Here is a 22,614-nt window from a genome sequence, read left to right on the forward strand (position 1 = left end):
ATAGTCCAAGTGCAAATTCTTCTTAAAATAGAATTGGACAGTAACAATGAAAACTTTTAAAATTACACTGCTGTCCAAGCATTTATTCTACTCAGTTGTTTTAGAGCGTATCACATCTTTTAGCAATCACATGTGAAAAGATTCTCACTTGTAGATACTTACTGAAATCCCAAGAAGGTAAATTAATTTTAATTCTGAGCAGCTGAAAATTAAGTAGCACTGTGCCTAGTAAAAACTTGCAAAAATTGCTATGCCTAAGAGCACTGTCTTTTAAAATTAACATCTTTTAGACTGGTAGAAAAGCCAAAGGATTCTAACTCTCTTATTACATTTACCATTTAGTGCTTCCCCCCATATTTCTGAGGAGATCAGAGAACCAGAGGTCATGAGTGAGAGAGGAAACCGGCCTTTCGCTTCATTGCTTTGGCATATTTGACTGGTTTTAATTCTTAGTAATTTAAGTAGCTCTATATGCATCCAATTGGGTCTCTCCAAATTTAAATTTTCTAGATGGGGTGGTTAGTATCTGCTTGTGTTTTACTGGCTTTGAATCCTCAGTGGAATTATTATTGCTTCATCTCTTTCTGTGCTGCAATTGCTGTGACTCTTTCTAGTTCTTATTTGTACCAAACAAAAAGAAATTATGGAAAGGCTTTTAAGACTCTTAAGGAATTATATCACTATTTTATCTTGGCTTGTAAATAATCGTGCTTTTTGGAAATTTAGTTTAGGGTAGGTAAGAGAGCTTGAAGATTAGTATTAGTGATGTAAATCAGTTCGGTCGAATCTGTTCATTCACATGTTGGAATTTCAGATGTGTCTGTTAGCCTAGGAAAATACATCTGGTTGAATGTATACGGAAGATCATTACTTCTTTCTTGGGCATATTTACATCAGATGGATGAAAGAGTCTATAGACTTTGTTGAATGAAGATTTTATTTCTAAAGCAAGGTGTCATGTAGAGATAGGGAAATCTGATGGATCTGATGGATTATGGTGACCTGAGTGTCTATCAGTGTCCAGCAGCTACCGTAAACAAGCTACATGATAAAGGGTGTGCCTTTTGATGCTCCCAAATGCATTATAAAAGCATACTGATACTTCTACCATCTTTTCTGTTAATCTTATACAGCCTAGAGTCAAGCATTATAGTTCCAAGCAGGACCAAGTCAAATAAAGCCATGCACTGGAAGATATTTTAATATGTTTTGGTGTAGCTCCTAAATTCATATCTGGAAAGAAAATTTCACAGATCCGTTGAGGTCAGAAGCAGTCAATGGAGACTGTCTAGTCTAATCCTCCAGCTCAAAGCAGCGTCACCTAAAGCAGGTTGCTTAGTGCTCTGTTGAGTTAGATTTTGAGTATATCCACGGGTGAAGACTCCAGAGTCTCTGTGAGCAATCATTCTGGTGTTTGAGTACCCTCACCATCAACATTTTTTACTCTTGTTAAATGGAATTTCCTGTATTTCCATTTGTGCCTGTCCTTTATTGTCCTTTCACGGGATAACAGCCTGGCTCAATGGTCTTTACTCCCTATATCAGGTATTTATATACATTGCTTAGGTTCCCCCTGAGCCTTCAAGATAACTTCCCAAGATAATTATCTACAAAAACCTTACTCGGTATCTTTTCACTGCTTACTGCAAGGAGAAAGATACTTTTCTCTCATTATGTGAGGAGACAAGTGATTTGCAACAGTTCTCCAAGAAAGCTGGGATGATCAAGTTAAGTTAATAGTGATAGAATTAAGATAGTCAGTTCCTTAGGTTTTTGCCAGCATTTTATTTGTTGAGATAATGAATTATTTTGGTCGAGATTATCTACAGAGTTAAACTCTTTTCTTCCCTCTCCTATCCCCTCCCCTCCCCTCCTTCCTCTCCCCTCAGAACATGTTTCTGCTGGCTTCCAAGGAGGAATAAGGCTGTTTTCTGTGTTCAGAGTATTGCAGAGTATTTGAGAGTTATAAAGAACTAGCAACTCCTGAAAAGATATATCACACTCAGTGCTACAGCCCTGGAGCATTGCCATCTGGGAAGGTCCTTTATAATGTTATTAAAGTTGATATCTCAGTTTCAAGAGTGTATTTTGTTCTTAAGTCATCTATACTACTTGGAGGTGCTTTAAAAAAGAAAAAAGAAAAAAAAACTATGCGTTGTGATAAGCTAGGCATTTTTGCAGCATTCAAATTTTAGTACAACTGTCGTTTCTGTTACTGACTTTTCTTAGTCACACTTTTAGTCTTCTATCAAGGTTATGGGTAAAATAGTTGAGATAGTGGTGGAATGGCATATTTCAGAAAGCATACTGCCTACCCTGTTTCCAAATTTTAAGTGTTGTTGGCCATATAAAAGCTTCTGCCGTGTGGAGAGATGATAAATGGTGCCAAGTTGTACTTGTGTATCTACAGCTTAAGTTTCTTTTTATTAGGAAGCAGCATTGATCAGTTGTTGTTGGTGAGATTTCAGCCTGTTCTAAGAAGAGCTGCTAAACAGACTTGTTTGGTTGACAATGTCCGTGTCATTCTTTGAATTTGTCCCGCTAAACTCAATAAAATAATTCCCTTTTATAATTTCTCATTACTGTTTGTCTATTGATAAATTGGACAAATATTTTCTTTTAATCTTTAAATGATGGTTGTTGGTCTCTGAAATTCTGATTCTATGCATTACTGCATGGCCCACGTTGTTTAGTTGCTTTAAGTCTGATACATTTGAGGCAGTTTCAGCTTTGTTGAGATTCATTAGGAATTGTGACCATTGGAATGGACAGCTGGCCTTTGCTGTTTTGTCTTAGGAGGTCTCAGACATCTACTAGGGCTTAGTATGTGCATAGATTTTATACTAATATAATTGTTCTATTTGAAAGGGTAGATGTTTTTACTGAAGTAATTATACCAGATCAACTTCATGCATGGATATAGTTATACTAATATAAGATTGAGTTATAAACCCATACAGTTGCATCAGCATAAAATGACATGACTCTTTCGTTGAGGCAAGGATAGGGCTTAAGTTTTTATATTTTAATTTATTTGGAAGTAGAGGGTTACTTTATCTAATTTAAATTTTAACATACCATTAAATCTTCTCAAAGAAATAATATATTATGTTTAAGATCATAGATATCAGTTAGCAAATCTAATTGAAGGATTCCTAAGGAGGGATAGATGTATGTCAGATATTAAGATATATTGGCAGACAATGTGCAAAGAATTGAGAGGTATTTATGTATTAACATAGCTTTTCTCCTTCAAGCAATATAAGATGTATTAGATGTTTGTCCCAGCCTATATTTTTTCAGTGCATTGTATACTGAGAAAAGGATGCATTGCTTGAACTCTGGTAATAATCACTCTCTTTGTCATAAGAAAGGAGAAAGTTTGCATTAAACAGATTCCTTTTATGTTCTACCTACAGAATTTCAAAGAATGCCGAACAAATGAGGTAGGAGTTTGTACATTTGTGCATCAAAGAAATGCTGAAATAGTTTCTTATATCTATAAAAGTACATTGTAGGGCACCCTCAAAGAGAAACTATATTCTGTAATCAATCAGTTGCCACCTGAATAATTAAATAATGCTTTTCAATTTAGAAATGCTCTTAAACACACTAAAACTATAAAATAACCTGCTGAGAAAAAAAAGTGAATGGACTGGTTGCTAAATGGTCACTGCTAAAGATAACTGCAAAGTCATTACAGTTATCACAAAACTGTCATTTTTGTCAGTATGGTAGTATTTTCATAATAGACCCAACCAGATTGATGGTGCTCAGATAATGCAGAAATTAACCGAAAATCCTTTCTTTTCCCTCTTTCAAATTGTTATTTTATTTCTAGATGGCAAAACTTTTCAAGTGCTATGGATCTCATGATAATGCGTAAGTTGTGCTGAGCAGTTAAAAAAATTAGTAACTTAAGGGGATGGAATTGTATTTTTTTTTAATTTTAAAATGGTTGTATGAACCATCAGGTGGTAAGGGGTAGCTTTAACAGTGAGGAAAGTATGAACAGGGTGTTGTCCAATAGCTGCAGTTCAGTGTAATGATCTAGAAATTGGAGTATTAGGACCAAAAAGAAATTAAATGAAGATATGTAGAAAATCTGTCTAAATGGAAAGTACATACATATTACATTTAAATGCCTTCTTGTCTGTAGATTTTCTGAAAACTATTTCAAATGGACCAACTAATACCAGATAAGCATAAGATTACTACAGGAGCAGTTCTTCAGTATGATCAAGCAAATGAAAGAATTATCCAGAAGTCTTTGATTTAGGACAAAGTATTTCTGGTTTAGTTATCCAACACAATCTTGACATAAAAAGTCTTCTTAAGGTGATTTTTTTTTTCCTGATTTTGAGTTAAAGGATATTTTAGAACTTCTTTGGGATTTTTAAATATACCCTAATAATTTGTTTGCCTGTTAAGTTAATAGTTAATACACTTACTACCTGGAGTTCAGAGTTACTTTTTTAGACTTGAGTACAGATTTTTACCACTGTAAAATGCCAAGACACGTTGTTTGGTCATATTAAAATTTTGCAGGATTTCAAAAATATTATGGGTAAGGCTGTTTTTTTCAACTGCCCTTCATACCCACTGGTTCTTTGTATCTTACTCCTTTATTCTGTATATCCCATAGTTTTTGGCTTAGGAATTCCTGCACCTTTCAGAGGAGCCCAGAGGTCCTGTATTGGAATCAGCAGTTCATTTTCACTGCCTTATAAGCAACTGGGAAGCCAAAATATAGCTTCTGCAGTGAGGGACACAGAAACAGTGTCTTTGTTGCTTAGCTTTGCTGTTATCTAGTAGAACTTCCTCCTCCAACACCCCTTTGAGATGGTAGGATAGGATGTGAACAAGTCAAGTACTGAATTAAGATTGTCCAGTGGAGACATGCTATAATCTGTTTACGTAACTGACCTAATGCAGGCTTCATCATATTATGGCACCACAGAGACCTTAGTGTCACAGAGACTTCTGTTCAGTTGTCTCCTCTGGCAGTTCTGATAGACTTAAAACAAGCCTCGCTAGCAAGAAGAAAGGTTGAGGCAGACCTAGGTCTGCCCTAAGTGATGGGACAGAATACCTGCAGCTCTGGTGCTACGGGGAAGTGTGGCCTACTGGTTTCTGCTCACGTGAAGGTGAATACTCCTGTTCATCCTCTGGTAATTTGGGAAAGTGCTGTTTATTCTTAAGGCCTAGGGAATGTTCGGTCTTAAAATTGCCAGATTGTCCTGGGTCTGGAGTTGCACCTTGTTCTTCCCCTCTGGGGGATGGTCTCCTGAACTGGCACAGGGTGGCCTAACTCTTGCATTTTTAATGACTAGCCTGAGGGAAACTGGTAGTGGTCCCAACAGGGAATCAAGTCTACACACAGGATAGCAGTGATTGCACAACTGTGCCAAGTAAGCTTACGCAGAAAAAAAAAATCCAGGCAAAATAACAGCAACATTGCTACTGCTTGCAAAGCTATTGCTGCAGAGTAATGTAAAGGAAACTAAATGTATATAGTCCTCTTGACTAGGCAGCCCGCTGAATAATAAACCTTCCTAAAGCCAGCAAGGCATAATCATGTAATTGTTTATGATTTCCTTTGTGCATGTGTCTTCATTTATATTGTGTATACTGCATATGTTTATATTTATACAAAACTTACTGTTGAACAGAAGCCTACTGTAAGTATGCATATTCCTGGGTATGCCCGTATGTGTGTTTATATATATCTGTATATTTGTGTGCATGGACGCATGTGTATGTGTATATGTCTGTGTGTATGAGAAACAGATGCACTGTAGGCAGATAAAGCAGATAAATATAGATTCAAATAGAAGCATAAGCCTATAAATATAGACACTATATAGAGTGAAAGCGAGTAGATCAGCACAGTTTCAGTATTACTTGCATTCTTTATAATAAAAGAGTAGCTGACACTGAAGTGACTGAGGAGATGACACTGTTGGCTCTCAGCAAACATAGTAAAAAGGTAAGAAAACTTCTTTACATTATGAGCAGCAATTATAACAGAAGATTTACTATCTCTAATAATTTGCTTAATACAAGTCATTGTGTAGTTTCTTCTGGGGTTGAAGTCAGAGGATGGAAACAAAGCATAACATTTGTAATTTTACCTTAAATTAAGTAAATAAAATAAAAATCCCAAGCCACAGTCTGAGAAGGTGCCTCTAGTTTCTATTTTACAATAAGCCTCACACACTGTGTTTGTCCACTTTCTGCTTCTGCTGTACAACAGGTCTTCTTTGCTTCTGGTCCTGTGGGCTCTCAGATGAACTTGGGCAGCAGAATATTGGGAAAAACACTTAAGTTCATGACAAAATTAAATTTCAGAAATAATGTGTGTATACGTGTATCTTAATGTAATGTTGTGTGTGTATACGTGTATCTTAGCCTTCTGTTTTGTAACTCTCTGATGCCTATTGTAACAGTCAGATTTCTCTCTGTTGTAGCAATATAGCTTTGCCTGATCCATAGCTGTAATATGGGCAGTTAAAAAGGTCTTAATCTTGCCAGATACAAAGAAAACGTTGCAGCTAATTTAGAGGGGCCTGAAAAGTCACATTTTTCTTAGTCTGTAACATTTTGATGAGGGTGTTCAGATAAATCAAGATTGGTGGAAAATGCCAGAAAATTGTCAATACTGTGGTACATTTTTTTGTTTATATAGTACAGGTAGTGTGTTTACAGCAAGAGGCCAGCAGCCAAGAGTTTGGCATTCTCTTTCCAGCTTGGCCACTCACTTAGAGTGAGATTTTGCACAAATTGTTTGAAGTCTATATACTCATTTCCCCATTTGTGAGTAGAATTGATAATAATTATATCACAGGGTAGGGTAATTGAATAATACCTTCTTTTGTTAATAGGTCTTACAATTTCATTGGAACTACTCATGGAGCATGGTGTTCGATAAAAGTATATTTCTTTTTACAAAGTATTCTCTGACAGTCTTGGGGAAAAATGGAGAAGTCACAGTAGAAAATACTACTGCTGATGTTCTGTATTGTGTTACAAACAATTCACTTATTTTTAATTTATTTAGTTGTTTTCAAAATATGCCATTAGCTGATGAGTATTGTCAAGTTTCTGTATTCTGAAGGACTCCCAGTAAAGCAGAAGAATGGTAAACACCAGCATGTATATATTCATACTCAGACCTGTAGTACTCGATACGACAAAACGTAACCAAAGACAGAAAATTAAAATGTCAAGTGGTGGAAGCCTTGCTATGGTATTCAGCTCATGTAACGCTATTTTTCTTAAAATATCTAGTCTAAGCTAATTTCCCTCTGCAGTTCGAAAGGCAGCTCAGAACATCTGGGTTCTGCTCCTGAACCCATTACATGGTTTGTCACAAGCTGTTTTTTATTCAACTTTCTGATTTTGATAGCTGAAAATAAGCTGTTCAAGGTATATTTTAACATGTTATTCAGGTTAGACCCCAATTTCCAGTCACCGAGGTGCTTTCTAAAAATTTAGTCTTTGAGTCACTTGAAGTACCCTGTGAAGGTGCTTATTTTTTACTACATCTATGGAGATACCTGAATTAAACACAAAGAAGAGTCTGAAGTCATATGTATACAAACAAGAAGAAGCTATGGGGAAATCTGTAACAGGTATAGGAGACATTGACACTTTAGCTTGTCACTGAGCTGGTGGAAAAGTTCTATGAAAGAGGGACCTGCAGACTTTGTTCAGGCACTGCTGCTCACAGTGCCTGTGGCCCCAGCAGCAGCTCTCCCCTCGGGGCTGGAGGATGCGCTAGGCCTCACGTGCCTGGTGGGGTACCTTGCCCTCCCCAGTTCGGGGACCCCTCAGATGTGGGAGCCTGCCTGTTGTTTGAATATCCTTGAGTTACTCAGGCTCTCGCAGGATGAAACCTGTGTAGTGTAAGAGCAATATTTGAGAGGTATAAGGTGAACTAATATGATAAATTACAGTACTTCAAAAATTAACTGGCTTATCCAGTGAATTCTTCCGAGTCCGTCCTAGTCTCTTCAGAGTCTGCTGCATAACGGCCACACTTGCTTCAAAGTAAGTTTACTTTTAGGGACCAAAATAAATATTGAGGTTTGTTGGACAGGGATTATACTGAGCCCCCAATTAATATAGAAATATGGTCTTTTCAGAATCTCATAGGGAATATGTGGAAGGGAAGCTGCGCTATCCCAGAAAACATTCACTGTGAATTCTGAATTTTGTTTTCTGCTTCCCTGCTCCTCTCTTCCTAATTCTGATAAATTAATAATTCCTTACCAGATTAAATTATAACATTAGATTGTATTTGCAGTAGGGGAAATACATTTAAAAAAAAAATTTTGCTCTTGATCTAAAACCTTGCGTGTGTTGATTTCAGTCTGGATCAGATCATTGCAGCTGAGTTATAGTCCTGAAAACTGAGGTTTATTATGGAAACACTGACATAACCTCAATTCTTTTGGTTCTGGCAGACATGGCAAAAATATCCAGAGACATTTTTTTTTTTTTTTTTTTGACTCTGAGTTCTTTGCTAGTCTCCTTGGACTGCTTTCTGAGTCTTTGCCAATTTTACTGCCATTCATTTTGACTAAAACCGTCTTGGAAATATGTCAGTCTGTAAGAACCATTAGGAAATGACACCATTACACATGTTTAATAGGTTGATTGCCGGGTGGAGAAAGTTTAGTAATTTTTGCTGTGTCATGGTCATTCCAAAATGGTGGAGTCCAAAAGGTTCATGTGAAGGAGAAAAATAAAGGTAAATTGCCAAGAAAAACGTATTTGTTGTGAGTTACTTTCATTGCAAAGGAAATCATGTTGCAGGAGATCTGCAAAAGGTTTATTGATTCTTTAACTAGCAATAAGAGTTGGCAAGCATCTCTAATGTAATTTTTTTGTCTCTATCATTTTAATATTTTTTTATTATTCATTTTGCCATTAAAAGCTCATGGCAACCTAGCACTCTGCTTATCTCCTCCTACAGTCATTAAAAAGACGGAAACTGTATTGAGAAACATTAAGCTTACATGCAAAATCATGAAATACTAGAGTAATAATTTGTTTATAACCTTAGTCTCTCCCTTATGATACAGTCTTTACTGAGAAGTGGCATTGTTTTTCTGCAAATACAGAGCCATAGAATCATTGATATGTGCAAATGGCATCTACTATTAATATATTTTGCTAATCAAAATAACTAAAAAACAACCAACCAACCAAAAAAAAAAAAAAAAACCAACAAAAAACCCAAGCCCCAAATGAGTTGTCTAGCATAGTGAAAAATAATGCTACTTTGCAGGTATGTTGTCTTGTAGGGACAACATACATCAGAGCAGTTAAAAGGCTGTAACATACAGTTGCATACAAAAAGGGCAGTTTGTTAGCACACACAAAGGTTTTGTTAGGATTTTCTGACCTAAGTATGTATCCAAGATGCTCTTTGAAAAGTATTCAGTAGGATTTCGTAGCTGCATGGACTTGAAAAAACTTCAGTATTTTTGTAATAGTAGAAAACTTTTTTCTTGAAATGTGAGTCTAGCCAGTGTTGACTTTATAAGCTATGAGTCCATTCGTATTTTCAGTTGTTAATGCTTTTTACTATAGATAGTTTAATGTCTCTCTTTTTTTTCCGCTTTCTCTTAAATAGATGAACTTTTGTTTATTCAAGTTTTCATTAAATTTCATATTAGGTAGACATTAAGAATAGAAAACTTACATAGTGAAGTTTCCAAAATTTTTGAGTGGTTGAAGATGAGTTGATTATAATGGAAACTTCTGTCAGCTTCACTTAATAGCCACTCAGGTACAAAATATATCAGAACTAAATGCCCTAATTTGTGTCCCCATATTTTTAGGGGATTCAGATCTCTGGTTGAACCCGCTACGTACAATCCACAGCCAGTTGCTTGTAATCTAACATGCAAACAAGTGCTTAAATGTATGTGTACTCTGGACGATGATAAAGCAAGCAAGCATAGCAGTGTTGGATCTGCTCTTGCTATCCAAGATATCCAAGCTTGGTTTCCCTTAGCTGATAATTCTTTAATGTCTTTCTGTATTTCTTTTGTATAACATCGGGTAAGATTAGTGCATTTTAAGCTTCTACACTGCATCGTGTAAGATGAGGAGATACTAAACTAGCTTTAAGTATATAAATGGTGCTGAAAAATATGTTCTTCTTCACATGCAGTCTGTTCAGAACAGTGCAGGTTCTCATTGTTTGATAAGCTAGTCCTATGGCCCAGTCTTCCTGACACACTCACCTTGAATAGCATCACTCAAAGTTTGATTGTGAGGCATAATTTTTAGTGACAGCGTGACAGTGGTGTAGAGTGCATGTCTTCTGTGTCTCATTTATTTCCCCCATTGTTCTCCTGCTCAACAAAGAAAACGTACCTGAGCACGTTTTGAGTTGGCCCAATCTATATTAAGGAGTGCTTAATCCAAATTGCACGCCTAAGTCCGTCTTTATGAATATGCAAATCTCTTCCTTTAAGGATCAGTTTCATTTTAAGACAAATCAGACTAATTAGGCAGCATAACTTTTTGTGTAAAACTTTTCTGGGTAAATTCAATGCAATTCCAGTTTTGTGCAAACAAAATGAAAAAGCATGTGCAAGACAGTGAATTAATGTTTTCTTTTTCTAACGTCCTGACAGACATCCTGACTGCGTGCTGGCTAGTAGTATTATAGTGTGAGTAGATGTGGGTCTGGGGAAAAGAAAAAAAAATTAACAGTATAGTTAGAAACATTGCATATCTGTGGAATTTCCTTAAAATAGGGTTTACCTTTCTTATGACAAGTGAGGGTTGTTTTTTTTTTTATTGCTTGCTTTGCTAATTTAGGACCTGTAAGAATGCCTGATGCCAGACCTGTAAAGAAAAAGCGTGTTGCCCATTACACAGAATTCGAGGAAAACAATATAGGGAATGCATGTTTTCCAGTAAAGATAATGCAAAAGAAGCTTGGAGAGCACTGATAGTTGATTTTTTTTTTTTTTTTTATGTTATCAGCATACTCAGTTTCGTTTCTGATACTAGGCTATGTGTCTACTGTGTGGCTTGTAATAAACCTCCTTTTAGTCTTCAGTCTTTCAGTGTGCTTTAGAAACTATGTTAACACACTTTATAATCACATTGACATTATTAGCAAAGTCCCCAGCCCAATATGAATAAATAAATGGATGCCCAGCAGTCCAGGGTTGTGCCAGCCTGGTGGTATTTCTGTGCTTTGTGTCTAAATTGAGGACTCCAGGTGTGTGCCTGTGTACAGGAGAGGACAATGGGGATATTTTGGCAGGCCTGATGAGTGAGCAAAATAGGTCAAGTGTTCCTTGTTTCCAGTCTCTAATTCCCATATTTCCACATCACCTTACCATCGTAAAAATTGCAGGGCTTTGTATTGCATACTGTGCAGAGTGCCCGTGATTTCAGTGTGCTTATGCCTATAGATCCTGAAGGAGTAAGTCAAAAGTTGATGTGTGATATTACAAAAGAAAGATTTCTCTTAGTAACCTTTAATGACCCTCACGACTGAATATGAGCTTCCTATGCATATTTATACCTAGCACCAGAAGTGTCACAGTAGCATTAATATGTATTTTTGTGTACTTTCTAATAGGATTTGGGCAGTGGGTGTGGGAGGCAAACCTTGCTTTTGGACGGAGGAGTTAATGGGTTTTGTTAAGCATCTGCTCTTCTAGAAAGGACATGAAAGTGAAAAGGTTGGGAAAAGCACGTTTGGTTCCGAAAGGCGTAATTCTGTTTCTAAATGCTTTGCTCCCTTCTTTCCGTGGTGTCCCCCCTCACGCATACCTTAAATCAGCATCTCACCCTTCTGCATTTCTTCATCTGTCTCTCTCGGAGCTCTGCATTCATTATATGGAGTTGTGTAAATCAATAGTAAATGCTAACCGCCCACTCTGTGCTCAGTTACGCAATATTGCATACCGTGTACACAGAGACAAAAAGGGAAAAAGCACACACAGGCTTTACATTCAAAAGCTCTTGCATAATTTTGCTTTTCTACAGCCAAAAGAAAAAAAAAAAAAAAGGAAATAACAGATGGGGAGACTTGCTGTTTTTTTCCCTTCACTCAGACGGTACAGAGGGGAGTTAGTTTAAGATCCATGGTCATTTCTGATTGCCCTGTGCTGCAGATAAGCAAGCCAGATTTGCTTGTGCTTTAAAAATAAGACTTTCTTCCCGCTTCCATGATGTGGTGCACTTTTCAGGTAATGCAAGAAAAACTATTATGAAGTGTTTAGGGCTGAATTGGTTATTTGTTTAGACTTAATGGAAAAAGGAAAAGAAAAACCTCCTTTTAACTACTCGATACATGTTACAAAGCGAAAAAGGGACGAGGAGTAAGAGAGGTTGGATTGAATTCTCTGGCGTGGTTTTGTGCTTTTTTTTTAATCTTTTTTTCCTTTCTGAAAAGCAAAATATCTCTCAATGTAATATTTATGTAAAAAGCCAGTTATGTAACTCTCGCCTGCCTTTCGCTTTTGTTACCTCTCTGGACTGTACAGCTCTACTGTTTTTCCTCACGACAGATTGTATTAAAACCTGCAAATCCTGATGAAAGGAAAGAACGACTGGGTGCCCACAGCACAGACTTTAATTTCGAGCCTTTTTAAGGGCTTCAGGCTGGAAGACAATGGATCTATTTAAGATCTGGTTTTGGCTGGAGGAATTCTTATTGAGTATTTTCCTGTCACAGTGCGCGCTGGAACATCCCTGGCTTCTGCACAGTGTTTCTGTCTCCCTCCTCCTCTCTTTTCTCCCCCTGCAAACTTTGGATGTATACAATGAAAGCTTTTTCCCTTTCCTCTCCTGACCTTAACGCGAGTGTCAGGTCAGTCTCCACGTAACAGCAGCAAGTGCAGAAACATAGTGAAATTTTAGGTTGTGCTGAAATTTATTAATTTTTATTTCATTTATGTGATTGATGTCCATAGCGATCCAGAGATTTTTTTGATTAGGATTGATTGGGATATTTTAATTTATTTCTGTCAAATGCAAGTGAAAAATGTGTAACCCTGCTAAAAGAATAAAAAATGAGGGATTTCAGGGGTTCAACAAAGGGAAGAAAAGGGTCAATGCTAAGAAAACTTCATGCTTTTTGATCACAGGAAGAATATATTCCTGTACTTATTGCAACCAATTTATTCCCAGTTCTATCCTCGGAGGATCTGACCTGTTTGTGGTTGTGAGCATTGTGTCGGGGTTTGTTTTCTTTCGCCCTTTACAAACGATTCTTGTCTGCGTGCACATTCTTGGACAGGTTCTTCCCTAGTGTAATGCTGCTAATTCTGTCGATATTATGTCAGGAGTCTATTAGGTCAATTTTAAAGTTATAGGGCTTGATTCTCAGTTATTTTAAAGTGTTTTTCTGACATGGGAAAGGAATCATAAAACGAGCCTGAGTGTGAATTATGCCCACTTCAGGCGTAATAGAAAAAATAGTGAAAGCTGGCATCTATTAACAGTGATCCCTGAGACAAGCTTTAAATGAAACAGGATTTTGTGAAAACAGGAAGTGGAATATTTTCAACTCTGTAAATATATTATGAACTGTATAAGCATATTTCACCAAATCGCAGGGGAGTACATACATATTCCAAAGCGTATCGGAACACCTATATTCGCTGCCTGATTCTGAAACCAGCCCTTGCTTTGGCTCTGGGCAATGAAAACTTCTTCTGCCTCCCTTTCTGTCTCAGTACAGAATCTCTTAGGAATTACAGTAGTAGATACTTTATTGTGCCCTAAAGAAATATTCTAAAGCTATTTTATTAATGTTTATAGAGTGGGTTTAAATGCATAGGGAGAAGGTGTTGAAATAATTTTGAGAGGTTAAAAAAATAATTTAAACTTCAGGCCGGTGTTGCCCCAAAGACCAAATTGTGGGCACCACGTAAAAGTTAGCTGGAAATCAGAAGATGACCCTAGTCATCAGAGGGTTAAATTCTGGAATGCTATGCTGTAGGAGTTATAGGGCATGGAAACCTATGTAGTTTTAAGATGGGGCTGAATCGACATATCAGTAGGAGTTTATGACATGGTTGCATGCAGTGGAGGAGAGTAATCTCCTTAAAATCCCTTATTCTGTTGTCCATAATAGCTGTCGACCCTTTATAAAATGCTTGGAAGATGTAGAATGTGTGGCTTTACAAAGAACATGATAAATAATGATTCCACTGTTTAACTGCATCAAAAGAGTGGTCATATGTCTTTGAATAAAAATTGCTTTCTACCCGTCTTCTCTATAAGTTTTTTGTTTGCACTAATTACAATGAAAGACTTATTTGGAATAGGTGGACAAAACTTGGTAACTTTTAACAGCAGATTAGCAAATTTACCTCTTAAAGGTATTTGCATGCTTTTCAGTTACAGAGAAGTTTCTTTGCATATCACTAGGTTACCTCAAGCTTCTTGAGTCTTCAGTCCCTATCTTTGCTTTGTACGCTTACTTAGAGTTGTAAGAAGGCACTAACCTTCCTTAATGGTCAAACACACATTTAATTATTTTCTGAGTATTTACGAATTAAACAAGAAGAAAAACCTTCCAGATGCCTGCTGCTAAAAGTCTGGTTATATATATGCAGCTGAACAGAATGATGGAATTTTGTGTTTTCTACAGAATGGAAACCTAATTTTAATTTATGGAGGAGAGGGTGATTTGACTTAACCAGATGCTAAACATGCAACTTGTGAAACTTCTGTCTTCTTAAATTCATAGGCAAAATAGGCAAAAGTGATGGTTTGAACAGTTTTTGAAATGAGATGTTAATATTCAGTTTTAATGAATAAGTCTTCATTTCACAACTTAAAAAGACTCTGGTATTTTATTTTTAAACACAAACTCTTTGAGTCCTGCCACTATGAAGATCTGTGCCTTAGTTTTCTCAAATTAAAGTTTGTTATTTTAGAGAAAATGTTAAATATGAACCCTAAAGGTTTTAAAACAGCAAAAAAAGAAAAGAGCTCTACATTAATTTTTATTTTTAAATTTCATTATTTTTCTTCCCCAACACATGCTCAGAGTTGAGTACATTGGAAAAATCGCTAGCTAATACGATTTTGCTGTATCCAGCAATGTACTGAATTAGCTACAGTTGTCTTTTTTTAATCTAGTAATTATTCTGCAAGGTTTCCTCCCTCCCTCTCTTCCTCAGAACAGTGTTTTTGCAACTCTGACACTTTGGTTGAAGTTTATGACAACTTTGTGACCTTCACCGTCAGTAATTCATCGCTCATGCCTTCAGTAGTTCCATGGGTCTTTCTGGCTTACAGAAGTCTGTAAGAAATGAAATAAGCAGCAATATATTTAGAGTAGTTGTAACAAAAGTATCAGGCCTAGTCACACTGAGTGTTCCTGCACTCCTCCTTTTCGAAATTACTATCTTAAACATTCACAGCAAATGAAGCAGAGGGTTCATTTCTCCCATCCTAGAATCTGTACATTCTAGTCTTTGCAGTTAAATCCGGTGAATGTGGCTGGGCCATGACACCTACAGGGAAGAATCACTGAAGTCCAGTGGTGCAGAGGAGTTGTCGGGATGGACATAATGCACAGAGCAGCCTTGACACCTTGCTTTTGTTCTCTCTTGCTCACTCTTCTGCACAATGGTTAATGTTTTCCTGTTGCTGCTGAATGAAGTGGGCTCTGTTTGGATGGAGTGCCTACATCAGTGTGAGCCCATGAGGAGGGCTCACAAGAGGAGGCCTCATCCAAGAGGATGCACCCCGCAGTCTGCAATACCCACTTCGGGGAAGGAGCACGTCCTCATTTGCTCATGATTTTATTTTTTTTTTTTTTTCCCCTGGATGTCTGATCTCATTGCTGCTGATTCCTGAATGCAGGTGGCTAGGGTGGGAAGGATGGATAAGCTCTTTTCACTTTATTGATGCGGAGGCTTAAAACCAACTTTTTAGGACATGATCTTTGTACCTGTAGTAAATGAGAGCAGGGAACTAGACTTTATAATCTGGAAAGTGTGCTTCAGGGTAAAATCTTGTAAGAAAACAAACTGTAAACAGTTCAATTTCTGTGGGGACTCAGGGGTATTATTTCATAATTTTGACTGAAGAAACCTGTGACTTGGCTTTTGGGATGCGTGATGAAACTCGCTCCTTTAGGGAAGTTCTTGCAGAGACAAGATACAAGGAGAGCTCGCCTGTGTAAGCAACAGAGAGGATTGTTAGCTCCCAAGTTTTTGCAGATTTATTTGTGACTGGTTACAGCAGAATAGATGGGCTGACTGCTTTCACTGTTTTGTGAACAAGAGAAAAACACACTCAGTTGGTAGTGTTTTAAATCAAAACAAATAATAATGCTCTTCATGGAAAGACTGTGGAAAGATATTAACAGAGAACAGTGCAGAAAAAGTCTGAAACCATCTTTGCCCGTAGTTTTCACAGCATCTATTTCTTGAACTGTTTTTCTGCTTAGTTTTCATTAAATATACTGATTGCCTTAGGCCCCTTACACAACTGAAAAAAAAACCCCAAAAAGACAAAGTTTCAATCTCTTCTTCTGGGATCCATCTAAATATACATTTCTGATTAAAAAGTGTCAGTTGCCACTGAGTCTGGAAATGGTCTGTTCTGCTGCGAGGAAGGGAGAGGCGGATCCATGATGGTTGTTTGGGCTGTCGTGTTTCTGAGAATCAGCTGTTTTTTCTTTATACTGCAAAGATTAAACAAAGAATGTTAAACATTTCCCAATTTAGCATTTATAATGGAAAGCGGCTGTAGGGCCACAGCTCGCTGCTGCAAGGGCAGACGTTCATGTTAGGAGTCGCTTTAAAAGGGTTTTATTTTCTTTAAAGGCCTATCCATTCCTCTCCCGGCCCGGCTGCTGCTCTTTGCAGTCAGGTGGAGGCAGCTTTAAATTTTTACTTTTGTTTAAGTAGGAGCCAATTTACTTTTGGAAATGAAAGTTGAAGCAGCTTGGCCATCTGCAAAGTAGAGGAGGAGGTAGTGTTTTTCTTTAACTTTTCAAATCTCTATGATTCTGTTTCACACCAACCGGCAAGCAAAAATTACCTTCCTGAGCTCCTATTAGTAATAATACGTCATATTAGTGATCTAATGTCTTAGCTTTAACTCTTTGTCTCGGTTTCTAAAAGATACCTGTTGGCTATATACAGTCCTCTTTATGCTTGCATGCAGCTCAGGAGCTTTGAAGTAAAAGGTTGTAGTCTTGAGTGCAACAGAACCACATTTTTGACCTACTGACAGCACAGCTTTTTCCATGGCATTTCACTAGTTATTATGTGGGGCACCTTGACTTTCTGTTCCTCATCGTAAAGGCAAAGAATTCTTAAGGGTTACTGGTAAATGAAGAAAAGAAAAAAAAAATAGAGAGAGGAGAGGGAGATGGCGTTTTGGTATCCTGATGTTATATATGCTTTTATTGTGGTTGTTTATCAGTGTTTCTTATTTTTTAGTTTTACTTGAGGAGTCCATAGTGGAAACAAATACATTGTTTGAGCTTTCTTAGTTGAAGCTGAGGAAAGTTTCAGTTTTATGCGAATATATATTTTATTCCCTAGCAGAGTGAAATAAGTGTTAATATTCAGGGTTTTTTTTTTTAACAGAGAAGTTAAAAATGTCCTTCGCCTGCCTCTCCACATTGGCCAGTTTTCAGAAATTCAGTAGTTTTCTGTCATCACATGGGGACAAGATCTAAACATCTTATATAATTAAAACATTTTCAGACAAAAAATATTTCTAGTTTCTTGTATAAATTGTAAGCACTATAAAGAAATCAGCTATCCATTTTCTGTCTTCTCCAGCCTGCCTGCAAGTAGGTTTTGTCTAAACAAAACAGTCTTGCACTCAGAGTTCACAAACATTTGTGTATTACTTAGGCATCTAAATGAGTAATTTTATTGGCCTGTTATAATCGCTTAAATATGTTTGTAAATGTTTGCCCACCTTTTTGTTTCTTAAAGGAAGCTTTTTACAATTTATTTTTTTGGAATAAGTCAAAGTTTGAGTTTAAAAAATATTTCAATCTTTTTGTGATTGCATTTCTTACAGAATGTTGGAATTTTTGGACTGTGCATCTGTTTAGGCACGTGGAGAAAGACAAGACTGAGATCATGTAAGTCATGAAACTGAGGATGAATTATCCGTACTTTATTCTCTCAACATTTTTACAATTTATACCCAGATGCAAGTAATAAACCAAAAAGGAAAAAAAAATCTAGTTAGCTTTTATTTTTAAAGTGATTAATGAAAAGCAAAGTTCAAATGAGGCCACAAATCCTGGTGGTGCACAATGGGTTGATTTATTTTGTAAATAGACCATGGATAATTAACCATAAAACAAAACTTTTTTTTTTTTTTTTTTTAAACTTGCATAATGACACTGGTTTCTTTTAGTTGCTGTGAGTTGCACAGAGGGATAATGACTTATTCACAACTGGTTGCAACTGGTTACAGCCAAGAAAGGAAAAATCCCAGAGCAGCTAGAGGAAAAAGGCTGTTAAAACCCTGCTACACTTGCAGTTTTATAGTAAGGCATTTACTAATGGCTGCAGGATGGGCAAAGCTACCCTTGTATGATAACAGCAAAAGAGTAGATATGTACATACTCTGATGATGCTTGTCATGTTATCCCATGCTTTGTCTTAAAACTCATAAGCAAAAGACAGCCCCTGCAGCTGGCCTTGTAGTCCACAATTTTGTATTGACTTCTAAATGGCATTAGTTTATGCCTTGTTACAAGCTTCTATGATGCCTGTATCTTACCACTCTGGCACGGAGGGAAGAGTCCTCTGGATAGTCAAAATAGTCTGACTTGCTGCCAAGTCCTCTTGTGAGCCAGAGAGTGATGGTAGTTTTTCAGACGTGTGATATGAGAAAACTGCCTGCCCAGCGTCCCGCAAATTTGTCTCTTCATATTCCAGAGTCATCTGTGGAAGGGGATCTCTGATGCCCAAGAAGGAGAAGGTCCAATTTGTTGTGAAAGTACGTTCACTACTAATTAAAACTACCAGCTGGGATTACAGCCCTGGAGACTGTAAATAAACTAGAGCTTAAGATGTTCAAATGACAATATGGGCACTTTGGTGGTGGTTTGTATTAGTTGTCTGGACTCAGATTTGCTCATCTTATGCCAGTTTATTAGAGTGAAGAGAGAGGGTTTATGTAGGTAACAGTCAAGATGCAAGAGGTTGGATCTGTGACACAGACATGGTCTACATGGATGGACACCTCTGCTTGCTCTCACATACCATAATGTGCCTTAAAATACTTTTGTCTATATATATAAGGTCTGCAGTTTACATGGAGCTAAAATCTGATCACACTATGTTCACGTGAGAGTTGGCTATCGATGCGACTGTGCTGTGTTTCACAGACAGTAACTCTACGGTATTTGCAAAAGCCCCATTCCCAGTAGTAGCCTGGGTACGCAGAGGTAGTGGGTAAAAATGCTTAAAAGCAGTCTAGTTTTACATGCATTGAATCAGTTTTATCAGAACAATGTTACAGACTGAAGTTGGTAAAGGTTCTCTGTCCTAAACTGATCTGTACATATGTGTGGTTCCTTCTGCAAATTTGGGAGTATTTATATGTCAGCAATGTACTGCAGAGACAGAGGAGTAGAAGATCGTTAATGTCAGTCACCTGCTGTCTGCATGAGCTTAATGTAGATAACAGGCTATAAGGGTTGTGTGTTTTCAGTCTAGATCCCAGTTGCAAGACAGGACCTTAGATCAATGCTTTAAACCCATAACCAGAGAACTGTTGAGTTCCCACTGTGTTACTGACACTAGTAACTACAACACATGGGTTAACACTTAGAATCTTTTTTTATGCCAAAGAGTCAAGTTAAAATAGCACTTAGTTTGAGCAAGAGCCTTCTATTGTGGGTGGGAGTCATGCTGGGGGCAACATGAGCGTTGTGCTTTCAAACGACATTGCAGTGAAGACAAGACCCCAAAAGTAAGTTTATTATCCAAGGCTCGATACAGTCTTTGAATTCTCTTCAGGTCCTGTTGGAAGGGAAGCCAGCCAGGGACCACTGTGGTAGTGCAAACTGGATGTGTCTGTCCCATGGGATCTCCCTTGAAACTGCTCTTTGTCAGGCTTTTGCTTCTGGGAAGTGCGGCAATGTATGGAATCTGCTACGTACTGTTTATAAGTTAGAACTTGTTTTTATTGACTAAATGTATCCTTGTATCTTGTGACAATCTTTTTCTGTGCTTTGCATCATGCCAAAGAGACAGGGGAGTGGTGTTGGCATATCTTTGTATGAATAGGTCTGTCATTAAATATTTGAAATAGAAACATCTGAAATAGATCTTGCCTGAAAAGAACAATGGGGCAACTAGAGAAATCCAGTTTTCTCCAAATTTGCTTTTGGGGGCTGAAGTTTTAAGCAAACGGAAAGAAGAACAAAGAGACCAGGTATTAGTGCATGGGCTTAAAACCAACAAACCCTGGGAGGCATCAAGGGAGACACAAGGAAAGGGGAGAGGGGAGAGGGGAGGAGTGCTTAGCAGAGGGAGGATTTTTTTCATTTGTTTGTTTTAATAACTAAGTTCAGCTAGGGGAGAGGGAAGCTGGTAGAAGAAGTCTGAGGGACCCTCGCTTGGAAGAGACGCTGTGTTTAGGAAAGGAAACTTTTTGCCTAATGTAGATCTAAGCCCAAGGATCATTCACTGCTAGTGCTGAGGATGCTGAGGCATGGAAGTGCATTTGACTGTTTTCTGTTTTCTCTGTATTTTTGTTTTGTGAAGAGGGAAGTGGTCAGTCATCTTCCTTGGGCAAGTTAGACTCTGAAATCTTACTGCTAGGAAGGAGTTACAGACAGCTTTAGTTGAAGGCATATGCAAGATGAAGGAGAGAGTGTTCAATTCCTTTCAGATTGTGGAAGGTGTCAGCACATGTGCCCAGTACGCACAACACAAATTCAACAGTCTGCTTGGTTTGCAGCAGGAAAAGCTCTGTTAGAGGTAATTGTAGTTCAGACTTTTGAACAGCTCTTTGTATTTCTCTCATATGGTAACAACCTACTTGTAAAGATATGCAATCCAAACTCCTTTTATTTTAGCCACCCTATCTTTTCCCAAATACCCCTCCCCAAATCTAATATGTTAAGAAATACACAGGTGAGGTAATCCTAACAGTTCTCCCTAAGACTTTTCTCATCTCTACTTTGTGAAGCGTGGCATCCGATGTTGTAGGTATGTTCAAGTTCCACTTAAAAATGCTTTCATGGGCAACTAGGCAGTATGATTGTTTGAATGCTTGGACTTCTGCTTCAGAAATTCGCTTTGTAAGAAACAAAAGTTATTTGGTTCTTAGTGAGATTCTGTCCGTGTTCCAAAAAAACCTTCACCAAATGGAATGTGAGACAACCACTTCTCATAATCATGAATGCTGACGTATCCAGGAGATGCCAATCACTGGGAACGATGTTCTTTTCATTTTCCTAAGTGAATAGTTTCATCCATTGGAACTCTTGCTGCTACTCGATCTAAGTGACATCCCGGAATTCTTCCTGGTTTAGGCCAGGATTTGTCTCACAGCTTCAGTCAAGCTTCACATGACTTCATGGAATTTTGCATTTTATTCATTTAGAAGTCTATGCGCAGTGATTGAGAGCCTTCTTAGCAGTTGGAGCAAATGGTTAAAGAAAAATGAGTTCTTAGATGTTAAACATCATATTAATCCCAACTGCTCTTAACATTTCTCTACCAGTTAAGTTTAAGGTTACAGGGACAGAGCAGAAGCAACTAGTATTCCCCTCACTTCTTGCTCCAGATTCTTCTGTAGGACTCTCTGTGACTTTCAGTCTGCTGCTTTATCCTGCTCAGAACTGGTTTTGATATTTCCCCAAACGGCAATAGTAATTAAGGGTACTTGACCCAACAAGATGTGTGTTAGTTGTTACATAAATGACTGTCTGAAAAAGCCTCTTACCTTTCTTATATCAGTAAGCTTCACCAGTCCTTAGACAAGAAAAACATACGAGGTGGATTATTAATAATAATTTGATTGTTACTGGTATATTGATAGTATTGCAGAGGTATAACAAGCTTCTGAGACTTACTGAAGAGTACTGAAGGTCAGAACTAGAAGCTCTAAAAAAAAATGCCTAGTGGTGTTCTCTTCTTCTGAAAATATTGGTTTGTTAAAAAAAAAAAAATACTTCCACAACTCTTATTTATTTTCATTATTCATGTTTCCAGATAAAGCTTTTTGGCATTTCTGGAACATAAATGCTTTTGTTTCAAATTTTTCTTGCAAAAATGTATTCTATGTTCTAATCTAAAATTTAAATCAAAACTAAAAGTAACAATCAAAACAAAATTATTTTGTCAAAACAAAACATTCAATTGATTGAAAGGATTTTTTTATTTTTATTTCATGGGCAACTTTGTAAAGCAGTGTTTAATTCAACTGTGAAACAAAAGCAAATTTCAAAGTCTCTAGCTATCCTGTAAAGCAGGAATGCTGGCTTGTGTTTGGGCTCTTCTGGGTGGCACTTAGGGGAGTACTTCATCAGAATTTTACTAAATAGGTTTTTAAAAATCTATTAAGTCTGTCATATTATATTAAATCAATGAAAATGTTTAAATGTGTGAGGAATGC

General features: G+C 37.3%; 1 long non-coding RNA gene across 3 annotated transcripts in view; it reads left to right on the top strand.

Annotated features, from left to right (window-relative positions):
• LOC147602201 (uncharacterized) overlaps positions 1-22,614 on the top strand; it is a 332,633-nt gene that overhangs the window by 241,962 nt on the left and 68,057 nt on the right. For 2 of the 3 annotated variants that reach the window (XR_015260407.1, XR_015260406.1), the window contains exon 5: positions 18,049-18,130. The exons of the other annotated variant lie outside the window; for it this stretch is intronic. This is a non-coding gene — a long non-coding RNA (uncharacterized LOC147602201). Of the gene's footprint in view, positions 1-18,048; positions 18,131-22,614 lie in introns of those variants that run through there. 3 annotated transcript variants of the gene reach the window in all.

This window comes from Chlamydotis macqueenii, chromosome 1 (assembly GCF_036417535.1).
Source record: "Chlamydotis macqueenii isolate bChlMac1 chromosome 1, bChlMac1.mat, whole genome shotgun sequence".
In the NCBI taxonomy this organism is placed as follows: Eukaryota; Metazoa; Chordata; class Aves; order Otidiformes; family Otididae; genus Chlamydotis; species Chlamydotis macqueenii.